The 15,441-nt window shown below is 43.6% G+C and overlaps 1 pseudogene; it reads left to right on the top strand.

The window, feature by feature from the left end:
• The first annotated feature begins 8,355 nt into the window (after positions 1 to 8,355).
• Positions 8,356 to 9,550, top strand: LOC131902794 (heterogeneous nuclear ribonucleoprotein A1-like; annotated as a pseudogene).
• The last annotated feature ends 5,891 nt before the right edge of the window (positions 9,551 to 15,441 follow it).

Below are 15,441 nucleotides of genomic sequence, written 5' to 3'. Positions count from 1 at the left end.
TGATGATAATGGACTAAACCTCTAAACTGTAAGCTAGCCCCAATTAAATGTTTTCCTTTGTTAAGAGTTGTCGCGGTCATGGTCTCTCTTCACAGCAATAGGAACCCTAACTAAGACAGTGCCCAAGAAAGAATGATGGGAAAAGAAAACGTGATATATGTACACACTGAAATTTTTGTCAGCCATAAAAAGCAGAGTTATGGCATTTGCAGGAAAATCAATGCCACTGGAAATGATCACATTCAGTGAGTTAAAGCAGTTTCAGAAAGACATACATGGCATGATTTCTTTCTTTTGTGGTTCCTACATCTTATATTGATGCACAGAACATGAGGGTAGAAGGGAAGCTCTATATAGGAAGAAAGGGGACTAACATCAGGGTATGGGGAGAGGTAAACAAAGGGAAGGCAGGCTTGTGAAGAGAGTGTACTCAACAGACAATATATACGTGTATGAAAATGTCCTTATGTAACACAGCACAGTGTACAATGAATATACACAATGAAAATTCGGAAGGAAGGGAGGGAGGGAGGGAGGGAGGGAGGGAGGGAGGGAGGGAGGAAGGGAGAGAGAAAGAGAAAAAAACCCTGCTTCTAAATTGAGCTGGTTAGAGAAGCTGTATGCTGCTTCATGTTTTCACTGTTAAAACTTCTGCCCCATCATATATATGGGCTGTGAGTAGTCAACACTTTACCCTGCACTGAGCATGGGGGTACAACAAAGAAAAACACAGAGATCTTGGCTACAAACTTATAGATATATAGATAGATGGATAGATAGATAGATAGATAGATAAGATAGATAGATACATACATACATATGTACATACATACATACATTACATACATAGACAACAGAGCAAAGAAAAGACAAAATTAAAAATAAGTGTCAGTGGTCCTCTAGAAGGGTAGAGGCAGGCCTGGACAGGTGGAGCACAGGACATTTTAGATAAAAGAGTCTTTGAGTGATGCTACAATAATGTCTAGATGTCCTTTTCATTTGTTAAAACTCATAGAACGCACAGTAGAAAGGAGCCCTAAGGCAATCCACGGTCTTTAGCTGATCGTGGTGTGCCTGTGAAAGTTCTTCAACTGTGAAAAATGTGCACTCTGATATAGAGTGGTCATGGTGGAAGACTCCTCTACTGTGTACCTCCAACTGCACCAAAAGACTATTAATTCATTGTGTTCATGATAAGAAGGTCAAAACCTAGCAGAAGGCAGCCCCTGAATTCCTGAGCTTGTTTGTACTCCTTGTTGTCTTAGGAATATTCATAATAATAAAGTTCAGATGAGAACAACAATCAAAGTGCTGGGGAAAATCACACAGTAAGACGCTGGGTATCTCAACTGCCTCACCTACCTTGCAGACTTCTGAGCAGACTGGGAACCTGTACCAATTACCTTGCTGGGATGGACAGAGGGCAAGGATTGGAGGCATTTCTTGTTACTTCAAAGGCCCACCAAATGAATACTTAAGGGCACGGGAGTCATTGGAATGAAGACAGTGAGTATAATCATGGGAATCCACCCTCTCCTCACTTCTAATAATCTCAACTGCGTTTAAATATTACAATTCTCTACAAGACCACATGCCTGCTGTGGATTATGCTCATGGCTAATAAAAAAAACTGATTGGCTGATAGCTAGGCATGAAGAGATTAAGCAGGAGAGCCAGACTAAGAGAATTCTGGGGAGAGGAAGGGCAGAGTCAGAGAGTTGCTAGAAAATGCGGAGAAGCAAGATGAGAATGTCGTACTAAGAAAAGGTACCAAGCCACATGGCTAAACATAGATAAGAGTTAGCTAGTAACAAGCCTGAGCTTTCGGTCTAGCTTTTATAATTCATGTTCATCCTCTGAGTAGGTTATTTGGGACAGGGCAGTCAGGACAGGAAACGTTCATTCACACATGCCCATGGAGAACTTTGTATAAAAGGGCCCTCTTTCTTTCAAAGCCTCGCCCACTGAAGCCATCCCTCAAGACTGTCAAAGGTTTGATGTGTGCAGTTTTGTCCGTCACTGGGAATGAGTCTATTTGTGTAACAATAATAACCCTTGATGAAATATATACATTTGTCATCACTCTTCTGAATCTTACTTGCATTCCCTTGTCAGGACCCAGTAGGGGAGTGTTAATAATGGCTCCTCATACAGGCAAGGAACCAAGGCCCAGAGAGATTTAATAGTTTTCTCACTAAGCATCAGGTCATGTCGTGGGGAAGCACTCCGACATCTTACCATTTCATTTACTTGTTTGTTTACTAATCTAGCAGGGCTGCTGTAGCCCAAAGAGGCTGAAAACTGACTGAGTTGGAAGCTCTGTGTTAACTGCCTCATTTAATCCATGCATCTGCCTGTTCAATTCACAAAATCACAGTGCTTTCTACACATTGGAAGAGCTCTGTGTGGCTTGCATTGGGGGAAATTTAGGCCATCTGAGTTATTTGTAGGTGGCTATGTATACCACCTGTAGACTTCCTGGGTGACTTTACCTGAGCAGCTGTGCCAGCTAGAGGAGAATACACAGCTTTGAAATTTGGCTGATAATAATTTCAGAATATAGTTTCCACTTTTTAACCCCAAATACTCTGTATTTTAATAGTAATACAGTTATCAGTTTACCTGTGACTCAAATAAACACTTCCTGTATTAGTTGGTTGAGGTCCAAGAAGAAATATTTGATGAACAATGACAATTTTTGCAGTGTCATTTGAAGGAAATGTCACTCCCTTATGACTTTACCTTATGTACTTCTTTAAAGTTCTTTAAGTGTCAAATTCTGTACTGGGCACTAAGTGTACAAAGAGGCTATGAACTGTAACCCCCAAATAAGACAAATGTTTCTATATTGAAATCTATTTTGGGGGCTAGTAAGGCAGTCAGCACTGGTGACCTGAGTCCAACTTCTGGAACCCATAAAAATATGAAAGAAAACTGAAGGAGAGAACCAACTCCTTCCATCAAATTGTCCTCTGGCCTCCATACATGGACCATGGTGCATGCACACAAACACGTATAGGAACATTAATAATAATAATAATAATAATAATAATAATAATAATAATAAATTAGTGATTTTTAAATTTATTTGCAGAGTCAGCAAGATGGCTCAGTAGGTCCAGGCACTTGCTGTCATGTCTGATGACCTGAATTCAATGCCCAGAATTTATACAGTGGAAAGAGAGAACTGACTCCCACAAGTTGTCATCTGACCTCCACATGCATGCCATAATGTATACAGACAGAAACACACACACACACACACACACACACACACACACACACACACAAGTAAATGAATGTAAAAAAAATGAATTTTCAGGCAAAGCCAAGGACAATTGCTATAATCACAAAAATATCCATACATAATGAATTTTAGTTACTCCCCCCCCCATTATTCTTTCTCATGCCCCTTCCTCTCCATCTCAAATCCTTCTTCCCTACAAGGTCCCCTCTGATTTCCATGCCTTATATTTGTGTGTGTGGCCCCTGAGGTTCACTAGAGTTGCTTGCCCAAACTTGGGTTATCTACTAGACAATGGGAACTTACCAGTGACAACACCACTGAAGAAAATGACTCCCTCTCCTCCAACAATCATTCACCACCAGTGTCCCTCGAGGAGGAGTGGGACCGTCTAAGCTCCTCCCCTTCCTATGATGAACTGTTGCACAGGTCTTATGCAGGCCACCACAGCTGCAGGGAGGTCATGGGTGCAATCTCCATGTCACGTCTGGAAGAACGCTTTTACAGCACACCTCCCCATCCTTTTCCTCTGCCCCTCTTCCATGATAGCGCCCAAGCCTTCGATGAGTGATGAGATGTCCCAGTTAGAGGCAAGTACTCCACTATCCCCTATTCTTGGCACTGTAGTCCTGTGTCTCTGCATTGATGGTTGCTGATATAATAAGAAACTTCTCTGAAGAAGATTGATGGCAGTACTAACCAGTGGGTATAAACATGAGTATTTGGAAGGCAGTTTGACAGCATAGCCATTTAGCAAGGTGATAGTAGTAGCCCTCCCACTCCACCCCTACCAGAACCTGTGACTCTTAACCTAGTTTACAGTACCAGGCATGAATTCTCTCCTGTGAACTGGGCATCAAATCCAAAATGAAAGAAGTCGGTTGCCCTCATAAGATTTATGCCGCTATTGCAGCAGTGGGCACACTTTGCCTGGCATGTTGGTGGTGGCTCACAGCTTGAATAAGACTGTCAATGACATGTTCTTCAAGCAATCTGCCTAGCACCTTCGAGCACTGTGAAAAACACCCGTCAGGAGAAGCGTGTAGCTGAGTTCCAGTGGGATTTCGGTGTCCTGTAACTTCAGTATATGGTGTCTTCAGCCATAGGGTCTTATCACCTGGCAACCGAGAGCAATGGCAATAGCTCTACTATTTGGGGGCCTCTGGAGCCTCCCTAAATCATGTTCTACATCTGACACTGGGATTTCTATCTATAAACTATGGCTCCTTGGAGGAGTGTGATTCACTCACTCATGCAGGGTATCTCCATTCAGACTATTTTTAAGTTATGTTTTTAATAAACTTATAAAATAATAGGTGTACATATGGCTTTTCACACTTCCTTAGGGTTAGTTATCCATCCCCCACACCCTCCTCCATCCTCCTTTCCCATGGCTCCCCACTGCTGTGGGATGGTCTGTATGTCAAATATGTTGTTGATTGGTCAACAAATAAATCACTGATTGGTCAATGGCCAGGCAGGAAATATAGGCGGGACTAACAGAGAGGAGAATTGAGAGAACAGGAAGCTGGGTGAAGGAGACACTGCCAGCCGCCATCAGGACAAGGAAGATGTAAAGTACCGGTAAGCCACAGGCCATGTGGCAAAGTAAAGATTAATAGAAATGGGCTAAATATAAGAGTAAGAGCTAGACAATGACAGGCCTGAGCTAATGGCCAAGCAGTTTAAATAATATAAGAGTTTGTGTGTTTATTTTATAAGTGGGCTCTGGGACTGGCGGGACTTGGTGGCGGGAGCTGGAGAAAAATTCTCCAGCTACAAATGGCGCCCAACGTGGGGCAAGAGTTTCCACCTAAAACCTGAGTAAAAAGATTCTAAAACGGAGCTGAAAACAGTTCCTAGTTGTCTCTTTCAAGTTAGCGGCAGCCTGCGTGTTTGAGCTACTGCTGGCGGGTTCCTAGCGTATGTGCTCGACCTGCCGCCGTATGGCAGGAATGAGGCCTCTGCAAGTGACACATTAAGCTATGTGGTGGATTTAGCCTTTGCTAGTACAAAACAAAAACAGAGGTTTCTGGGCTGCATGCTGCTTGGATAAAAGCATTGACCCACGATAGCTCCCAGAGCTGGCGGTAAACACACACCACCGCCATGTTGGGAAGCTGAAATGGGCGGAGCCAGCAGCCACAGCGCCAGCACTGTTTCAGGCTTAGAAGGCTGCAGTTTAAAGCAATAGGCTCAAGCTAATATAAAAAAAAATAAGCCACGTAAAGATGGCTACCACACAGATAATTTGGATTATGTTCTCTTTAATATTCGTAACTGAAGAAAAACATTTGATTACAAAAGCTGTTGAATTATGCCAAAATATGTATTTTAAAGGTACCTTGACTTCAAAGTTTGGATGTAAGGATATGTTGCTTTGGAAAAGAGTCTCTTTTGTTTCCACAGAAAGCCAGAGGCTATGGATTTGTTCCAGATTAAGATACATCCAGTTGACCAGCCAAGACCCCCTGAAAGGTCTCCGATGACCCCATGGCTGAGATGATCCAACATCCAGAATGGTTTGAAGGCAACTGGCTCAGACAATACACTCTCATGGACTATTCCATAATCCTAAAAATTTTCTTTGTATCCCCATAAGATACAGCGCCCCCCTCCAGCAGGAAGTAGTAAGAGAAGCTACGCCCAAATTCCCAAATATACCAAGCTGACTTTGGAGATATATAAAGGTTAAAACCTTCCTTTTTAAGAAAAGAAAAGGGGAAGTGCTGTGGGATGGTCTGTATGTCAAATATGTTGTTGATTGGTCAACAAATAAATCACTGATTGGTCAATGGCCAGGCAGGAAATATAGGCGGGACTAACAGAGAGGAGAATTGAGAGAACAGGAAGCTGGGTGAAGGAGACACTGCCAGCCGCCATCAGGACAAGGAAGATGTAAAGTACCGGTAAGCCACAGGCCATGTGGCAAAGTAAAGATTAATAGAAATGGGCTAAATATAAGAGTAAGAGCTAGACAATGACAGGCCTGAGCTAATGGCCAAGCAGTTTAAATAATATAAGAGTTTGTGTGTTTATTTTATAAGTGGGCTCTGGGACTGGCGGGACTTGGTGGCGGGAGCTGGAGAAAAATTCTCCAGCTACACCCCACACTTAAACCTTTCTACCCCCAGCAATCTCCCTGTCCACATTCATGTCATCTGTCTCACGTGGAATCTTTTCAAACCACACTCTCCTAGCGATGGTCCATGGAAGATGCTAAAAATGTCATTTTGTTTTAGGTTGATAAAATTTATAAGACTTGAGTTGGCTGTTTGAAACCTGGGGCCTATGCAGGGTCGCTTGGCTCAGCCTGGGAGGAGGGGACTGGACCTACCTGGACTGAGTCTACCAGGTTGATCTCAGTCCGCGAGGGAGGCTTTGCCCTGGAGGAGGTGGGAATGGGGGGTGGGCTGGGGGGAAGGTGAGGGGGACGGGAGTGGGGAGAACAAGGGAATCCGTGACTGATATGTAGAACTGAATTGTATTGAAAAATAAAAAAAAAAATTTATAAGACTTAATTATTCTGACTATACTCGTGCAAATACCAATAGGAGTGTGGAGTGTTTTGTACAGGCTTAAGAGAGCCTACTGAGGGGCTGGAGAGGTGGCTCAGTGTTTAAAAGCACTTGCTGCTCTTGCATGAGACCTGATTTCAGTTCCCAGCACACACTCAGAGACTCATAACTGGCTACAACCCCAGTTATAACACCTGCTCTGGCCCCTGTGGGTACCAGGCATAGTGCACATACATATAGGCAAACATCCATATACATAAAATAAAAATAGATAAGATGAAGAAGAGAAAAAAAGCCTAGTGGAGTTAAGTTGCCTATGATCCTGCAGTTGATGGGCAGCTAGGTTCTTCGGGCCAAGTCTCACATAGATTTCACTATGGCATAGGGGGAGCATTACAAAATACCCAATAAATTGCTTACTCCAGTCTTGATAGGAATTATTCATCAAAAGGTTTCTAAAAGACTACTAATACAATGATTCTTTCAATATGAATGAGAGAAGTATTTTTAAGCATATCCATCAATAGCATTTACTTCTGTAGAAGCCACTGTTGCCTTTAACCCACATATATATTAGCTGTATCCAGGATATATGTTGTGTGCTAGAACATCAATGGACCCACCATAACTAATCTGTTAGGCCTTAATCAGCTGTGCAGTGAAAGCAGTTCTTGACTCAACAAAACTTCACATTTATTTGTGCGAGCGACAAAACAAAATTCCTAGGAAAGTGATGCCATCTAGTGGTAGAACTAGGCAGCGGCAGCGTTCCTGCAGCAGATAAGGTGTGTACAATTCTTCACCGTGTAAAGGGAGCGAAATGCTGGATACTAGGGAGATACATGCTGTCTCCTCCTGCTCTGGTCACCACAGAGCCACACTTACATATCTTCCCTGTCACAATGAACTACATCCCTTAAATCATGAGTCAAAATAAATGTCTCCTCCCTTGAAAAGCGAGCAAAAAAATGAAAACTGGGGGCCAGACAAAATGCTGAGCCATGCTACAAATGTGGACGAACCACGAAAACACTGTACTAATGAGAAAAGCCGGACACAGAGGTCATACAGAACACGAGTCCACTTATAAAGCCATGTCTAGAATAGGTAAATGCATGGAGACAGATGGAGGCTTGTCAGGGGCTCAGAGTGGGGATTAAACACTCACGAATATGACCCTTTCTTCTGATGAAAATATCTAATACTAGACCCTCCTCTACAATGTTCTAGCTACTGTTCTATCTTACATCCTAAGTGTTAGAAAAAAAAGTGAAGGTGTAAAAGCCAATTTCTCTCCTTAAAAATTGAACTTCAGTGGCGAAGAGTCCTATGTCTAGATAACAATAGCAAAAGGAAGGATGTGATCCAGGCACAGGGACAGAAAAGACCACTTCTCTGGGCAACTGGAGCAAGACATTGGCACTTCTCAGTGTGGGTCCAGGCAGAGCACTGCACAGAGAGATATCTGGAGAAGGTGGATTCTGATCTGGTGCAGGAGGGAATCACCATTCCGCCCAGAACATCAGCTCAAGCTCAGAAGCCCCACACATCCCTGAGCTTTCTCTTTTCTGCCTGTGGATGCGGTAAGGAAGCATGGTGGAAGGCTCTCATCTCCCTGCCATCGTGTCTAAGTCAGAGTCTCCCAAGGAGTGGGAACAGCTGCTGAAGCTCTTCATGGCGGGGGGTGGGGGGTGGGGGGTGGGAGGGGTGGGGGTATGGGAGGGGTGGGGGGGGAGGGGAGGGTTGCTGACCTCCGGAAGGATTGGTGAGAATCTGAGGAGCCGTTTTGAGCAATGGGGAACACTGACTGTGGTAATGAGAAATCCAAACACCAAGCGGTGCAGGGGCTTTGGGTTTGTTATGTATGCCATTGTGAAGAAGTGGATGCAGCTATGAGTACAAGGCACACAGGGTGGATGGAGGAGTTGAGGGACGGAACAGAGCTTTGTCAAGAGAAGATTCTTAAAGGCAAGGTGCCTACTTAACTGTGAAAGGTTTTTAGGTGGTGGCATTAGAGAACACACTGAAGAATATCACCTACAATATTATTCTAAACAGTACAGGAAAATTGAAGCGAGTGAAATCATGACTGACAGAGTGGGGGAAAGAAGGGCTTTGCATTCGTCACCTTTGACAACCACGACTCTGTGGATAAGACAGTCATTCAGAAGTACCATACTGTGAATGGCCACAACTGTGAAATGAAATAAGCCCGGTAGAAGCAAAAGATGGTGCTTCATCCAGCCAAAGAGGTCCTAGTGTTTCCAGAAACTTTGGTGGTGGTCCCAGAGGTGATTTTGGTGGCAATGACATTTTTGGTTGAGGAGGAAACCTTAATGGTGATGGTGGCTTTGATGGCAGCCATGGTGGTGGTGGATAGACGGCAGCAGTGAAGATGGCCATAATGGATTTGGTAACGATGGTGGTTATGGAGGAGATGATCTCGGTTATTCTGGAGGAAGCAGGGGCTATGGAAGTGGTGAGCAGGGTCTGGGAAAGCAGGATAGAGGCTATGGCAAGAGTGGCAACCATTACAGCTATGACAATGGAGGAGGTGGAGACTTTGGGTGGTAGGAATGGAGGCAGTTTTGGAGGTGGTGGAAGCTCCAATGATTACAGTTACAAGAATCAGTCTTCAAACTTTGGACCGATGAAGGGAGGAAACTGTGGGGGCAGAAGCTCTGGTCCTTATGATGGTAAAGGAAAGTATTTTGTTTAACTACAAAACCAAGGTGGCTGGGGTGGTTCTAGCAGCAGCAGTGGTTCTGGCAGTGGCAGATGGTTCTAATTCCTGCCAGGAAAGAAAGCTCAGTGGGGAATGAGAGCCAGAGAAGTCACAGGGAAGCTACAGGTTACAAATGATTTGTGAACTCGCCATGCACAGGTGGCAGGGACTAGCTACTCACTATAAAGAAGACATGCTTTAGTCAATATTCATGCATATGAACAAACAAAAAACCTGCAAGAGTGTGTTTGTGACTAATTAGATAGCAAAGTGTTTTAGGTTTTTTTTTTTTTTTAGCATCTATTCTGTGTAGTTGGAAGTTTCTCTGTGTCCCACCCAGTCAGCAGCTGCCCAAACCCAAGTAAACACACAGAGGCTTATCTTAATTAAAACTGCTCAGCCATAGGCTCAGGCTTACTACTGACTAGCTCTTATACTTAAACTCAGCCCATTTCTGTTAATCTATATATCGCCATGTTTTCCATGGCTTCACCTATGTGCCATTACAAGTTGCTCCCTGGATGGTGGGCTGGTGTCTCCTGACTCACCCTTCCTCTTCCCAGAATTCTCCTTGTCTGCTTATCCTGCCTATACTTCCTGCCTTGTTATTGGCCAATCAGTGTTTTATTAAACCAATGTACAAAAGCATTATCCCACAGCAGTTCTGTGCAAAGTATAACTCACTCTGACAAAGTGTTTTAATGAAGACCTTTTTTCACCCATGCTGTCGACTGCTAAATGTAATAGTCTTATCTTTATGCTGAATAAATGTATCTTTAAAAAAAAAATCAGCTGGGCGGTGGTGGCGCACGCCTTTAATCCCAGCACTTGGGAGGCAGAGCTAGGCGGATCTCTGTGAGTTTGAGGCCAGCCTGGGCTACAGAGTGAGTTCCAGGAAAGGCACAAAGCTATACAGAGAAACCCTGTCTCGAAAAAACAAAAAAAATCAGAAGCCTACAGGAGCAGTGGTATGCATCTATGTTGCTCTTCCAGCACAGAGATCCAGGCACCAATAGTCTGCTCCAACTTTGAGAACACATGACAAATATCTAGAAGGAAATCTCTTGGTTCTTGCTCCAGCAGACAGCTGGGGACAATCTGGGGAGTCCTTACATACAGTCTTCCAATGAGTAGAGGCTGAATGAATGGGGCAAAAAGCAAGGAAAGTGTTGCAGGAGAGAAACCAGGCAATTATTACGTCAACCAAGATATCAGAGTCAACGTCACCACAGTAAGATAGGTTGGTAGTTTATACCCTTGAGACAGTATAAGAATGATGTTCTGTCTTTGAGATTTCCCTCTTCCAAACCCATAACCCAACCTAATCATAAAGTAGCAGACAATCCCAGTTGAGGGATTTGCTAAATACTTCTCGAATATTTCCCTTAATTTTCTCAGTCTTTGACAACAAGGAAACTCTGTGAACCTGTCATAGCCAAACAGCATGTAAGAAGAAATGATGACTAGGCACAATATGACAGGAATCCTGAAATATAAAAAGGAGATTAGGTGAAAGTGTAGAAATCTGAATAAAGTATGGGCCTAGGCAGAATGTGTTGATAATTTATTAATCGTGACAAACATGAGACCATAATAGAAGATAGTAATCAGGGAGACAGTGTCAGGCGTGTGAGCACTGTACCACCTTTACCCTTGTTCCTAAATATTCGAGACTGTTATAAAAATAAGTATAGCCGGGCGGTGGTGGCGCACGCCTTTAATCCCAGCACTCGGGAGGCAGAGCCAGGCGGATCTCTGTGAGTTCGAGGCCAGCCTGGGCTACCAAGTGAGTTCCAGGAAAGGCGCAAAGCTACACAGAGAAACCCTGTCTCGAAAAACCAAAAAAAAAAAAAAAAAAAAAAAAAGTATATTTAATGTATACTAACATAAAGCATAAATTATTTCATCTCACACATTCGGAGAAATGTAATTAACATAAGTAATATGCAGCCTTATCTCACCAAGCATCCTCAGTAGGATGACATCATCTTTAAACCCTGGGTGGCAGTCCCCAACATCCTTCCATGAAGCCTCTGAAGGACAGGGTGACTTGGAAGTCCAAAGTCATAAAGTCCTGGAAGTCGTAAAGGTCATCCAACTTCGGGTGATTACCTGAAATGTTTCTGTAGGGCAGATTAAGCAGTCCCCAAGCAGATGCCACAGACCTATAGGCCCACAGTAGGGTATTTGTGTTAATGCTGGGCAAGAATGCCGTGATGGGCCATCCCATGGCATCTCAAATACAGCGTTTGTCTGCAGGTTGCTTACCTGACTGTTGCCTGCCTTGATAGCATGTTCTATCATGGCAGATACCAGTATGTCCTGGCTTTGTCTCTGGAGATTCAGTACATCTTCCCACTTGATGAAAAGGTCAAAGCCTTCTCTATGGATCCATCTGCATGTGTAGCTGTCGTCCCTGAGTCTACGGTCACCACAGCTGCTCCTGTGGGCTCAGCCAAAGCTGAGGGCAAGATACAGTCAGAGGAATCAGAAGAGGACATGGAATTCACTCTTTGATTAATCTCTCCAAATCAACCACTCAGCCAGATCTATTTGGGAAATGTGGAAAGAAAGGTCTACTTCTCTTTTAAAAAAAAAAAAAATAGATGACAGAACTGGAGAGATGGCTCAGTGGCTCAGAACACAAACTGCTCCTGGGGCCCCGATGCCCACTTCCAGACTCCAAAAGCACCTGCATTCACAAGCACAAACCCACACACAGGCACACACGTAGACACCTAACTTTTAAAATAAAAATAAATCTTAAAAAAATAAATGAAATAACCAATATTTGTCTATGCAAAACTGATTTTACTTCTCAGTGTTTTTTGCAGTTCTAGGAATCGAACCAAGGGCTTGTTGCATGTTAAGCCAAACGCTACCATTTAGCTAAATCACCAGCCCTCTTTTTACTTTTTGTTTTGAGACAGGGTCTTATTGCATTGCCCAAGCTGGCCTTGATCTCACTGGGTAGCTCAGGCCTGCCTTGAGCTTGCAATCTTCCTGCCTCAACTTCAAGAACAACAGGATTCCAGGACAGCACCACCACGGAGCTTAATTGTCAACATTTGTAGCCATTCCCCTTCTAAACTCTTCCTCTCTCATTGTAATGTCTTGTTTACAATTCCACATTTTTTTTTATTTCTAATGAGTGTGTGTACTTGCACTCAGTCTATGGCATCAAAATTGTGTATTTTCCATGAATACCTGTAAATGTAAGTAAACGGGGAAAATACATTGAATTAACCCTAGAGCTTACCTCAGGAAGCAAAGAGAGACTAGGAAAGAAAGGCCAGGATAAGCAGAAAGCAGAATTCTCACGTGGCATGTTACTGTTACCACAAGACGGTTGTGTGGCTTTTATGACTTTAAATTTGGAGAACATGAAGAAATGCTGTTTTGATCACATCATCTTTCTGCTCAGAAAAAGAAAACACAGTTGGTATTCCTCACCCCCCAACAATACTCTGCAGCCAGCACCTCTTCATTAAACATTTATCAATGTCAGAATCTTTGGCATGCTGACCCTTAGTGTTCCTTCCTGCCCATCAATCCAGTGGTTCTCATCCTAGACCACACATTAGAATCACTTAGTGAGATTGTTAAATGCTGAACACTTGGCCCCTTTCCCAGTAAACTCATTGGAACCTCTTGGAGATGGGGCAAGGAAATTGTGTTTCCTACGCTCATTAGCAACTATATCATAGACCAAACGTTTAGGCAGACTTAACTTGTCACATGATGGAAGGCATCTGAATGGCCTTGGCTTCCTGAGAAAAGTGAGTATGTTGTTCTATGAGAAATCTACTGAATATCCAACAGAAAATGGGGACTGTACCCAGGCAACGCTTCCAGTGGAGGGACTGAGTTGCATTCAGTTGAGTTGTTGGCTAAGGGGGTCCCATGGGAATTCCCAAACAACTCAGGCTGATGCTAACAAAAGGTTTGCTCTCTACAAACTGACAGTGGGGCCCCATTGCTGAGGACAACATCCACACAATTCATTGAATGTGGAGAAGTTGAGCTGGTGCCTACATGGAGCCTTCATCCACATGTTCTAGTCTCTTTGGTGCAGGAAAGTACCTTGCAGGCTATCGAAAGAGAAACCTGACCACCAACCCAGCCACAAAACCTTTAATCTACAATCTGTCCTGACTGTTAAGTATGCTAGGGAAGTCATGGTACAGAACTGTGGAAGTAGCCAACCAATGTATGATTTGACTTAAGGCCTACTCCAGTAGAGAGAACTCATGCCTGGCACTGGTTGCGTAACCAAGAACCAAAGACTAGATGGTCCAGAGACCTGGAGCAAAACCAAATACTACTGCTCAAAAAAAATTAATGAAATGATTCCTAAAGATATTCTGCTGTACTCATAGATCAGTGCCTTATCCAGTCATTATCAGAGAGGATTCCTGATAGCAGATGGAAATAGATGGTAGCAGATGGAGACACATGCAAAGACCCACAGCCTGACATTATATGTAGAGAGAGTCTAAGCTAAAGGTCTCTATCAAATCCCTCCCCTCTGAGCTCAAGGAATCCTGAAAAAGAGGAGGCAGAAAGATTATAAGATCCAGAGGAGATGGAGGACACTGGGAGAACATGGCCCTCTGAATCAGTTAAGCAAGGTCCATATGAGCTCACAGAGACTGAAGCAGCAAACAGAGGGACTACATGGGTCTGCCCCAGGTCCTCTGTGTATATTTTATAGCTATTATATTAGTATTTTTATGGAACGCCTGACTATGAAGACAAGTGGGTCTCTGACCCTTGTGCCTGCTCTTGGGACTCTTCTCCGGCTGTTAGGTTGCTATAGCCAACTTCAACATGACAGTTTTGTTTCATTCTATCATATTTTATTTTGCTGTGTTTGGTTGTTATCTCTTAGAAGCCTGTTCTTTTTTAATAAAAGACAGAAAGGAAGTGGATCTGGAGGAGAGGGGAGGTGGGTTGGAACTGGGAGGAGTAGAGAGGGGGAAAACTATAATCAGGAGATAGATATATAGATAGATATATATAGATATAGATAGATAGATAGACAGGCAGACAGACAGACAGACAGACAGACAGACAGACAGACAGACAGATAGATAGATAGATAGATAGATAGATAGATAGATAGATAGATGGATGGATGTTTTTCGAGACAGGGTTTCTATGTAGCTTTGGTGCCTGTCCTGGATCTCGCTCTGTAGACCAGGCTGGCCTTGAACTCACAGAGATCCACCTGGCTCTGTCTCCCAAGTGCTGGGACTAAAGGTGTGTGCCACCACTGCCCAGCAATCAGGATATATTGTATGAGAAAATAAGCTATTTTCAATAAAAGAAAAAATTAAAAATAAAGACCTTCAAGCCTCCTTCCTCCTTCTTCCCTCCCTCCCTCCCTCCCTCCCTCCCTCCCTCCCTCCCTCCCTCCCTCCTTCCCTCCCTCTCTCCCTTTTAACTTTCTTTTTTGGTATATTTGAAGTAAGATCTCACTCTAGTCCTACAGCCTAGAACTCTATGTAAACCAGGCTAGATTTAAAATTTTCGATTTTTTTCAGTTCTTTTTACATAATATTTGTATTGATTATTTGGGAACTTCACATCATAAACCCCAATCGCGCTCACTTCCCAGGCCTCCCAGGCCTGCTCCCCCACCCTTGTGGCCACACACACACACCAGAAGAGGAAGAAGAAGAAGAAGAAGAAGAAGAAGAAGAAGAGGAGGAGGAGGAGGAGGAGGAGGAGGAGGAGGAGGAGGAAGAGGAAGAGGAAGAGGAAGAGGAAGAAGAAGAAGAAGAAGAAGAAGAAGAAGAAGAAGAAGAAGAAGAAGAAGAAGAAGAAGAAGAAGAAGAAGAAGAAGATACTCACTGGAGCATGGTCAAACTCCTGGTGGCCAGTCCTTAAAGGAAACTGAGTCCTTCCCCCACCCACACCTCCACCAGAGGCCATCATTTGTGGAGAGCTAC

This window comes from Peromyscus eremicus, chromosome 1, assembly GCF_949786415.1.
Source record: "Peromyscus eremicus chromosome 1, PerEre_H2_v1, whole genome shotgun sequence".
NCBI classification, from domain to species: Eukaryota; Metazoa; Chordata; class Mammalia; order Rodentia; family Cricetidae; genus Peromyscus; species Peromyscus eremicus.
This window is presented reverse-complemented; position numbering and strand designations above follow the sequence as displayed.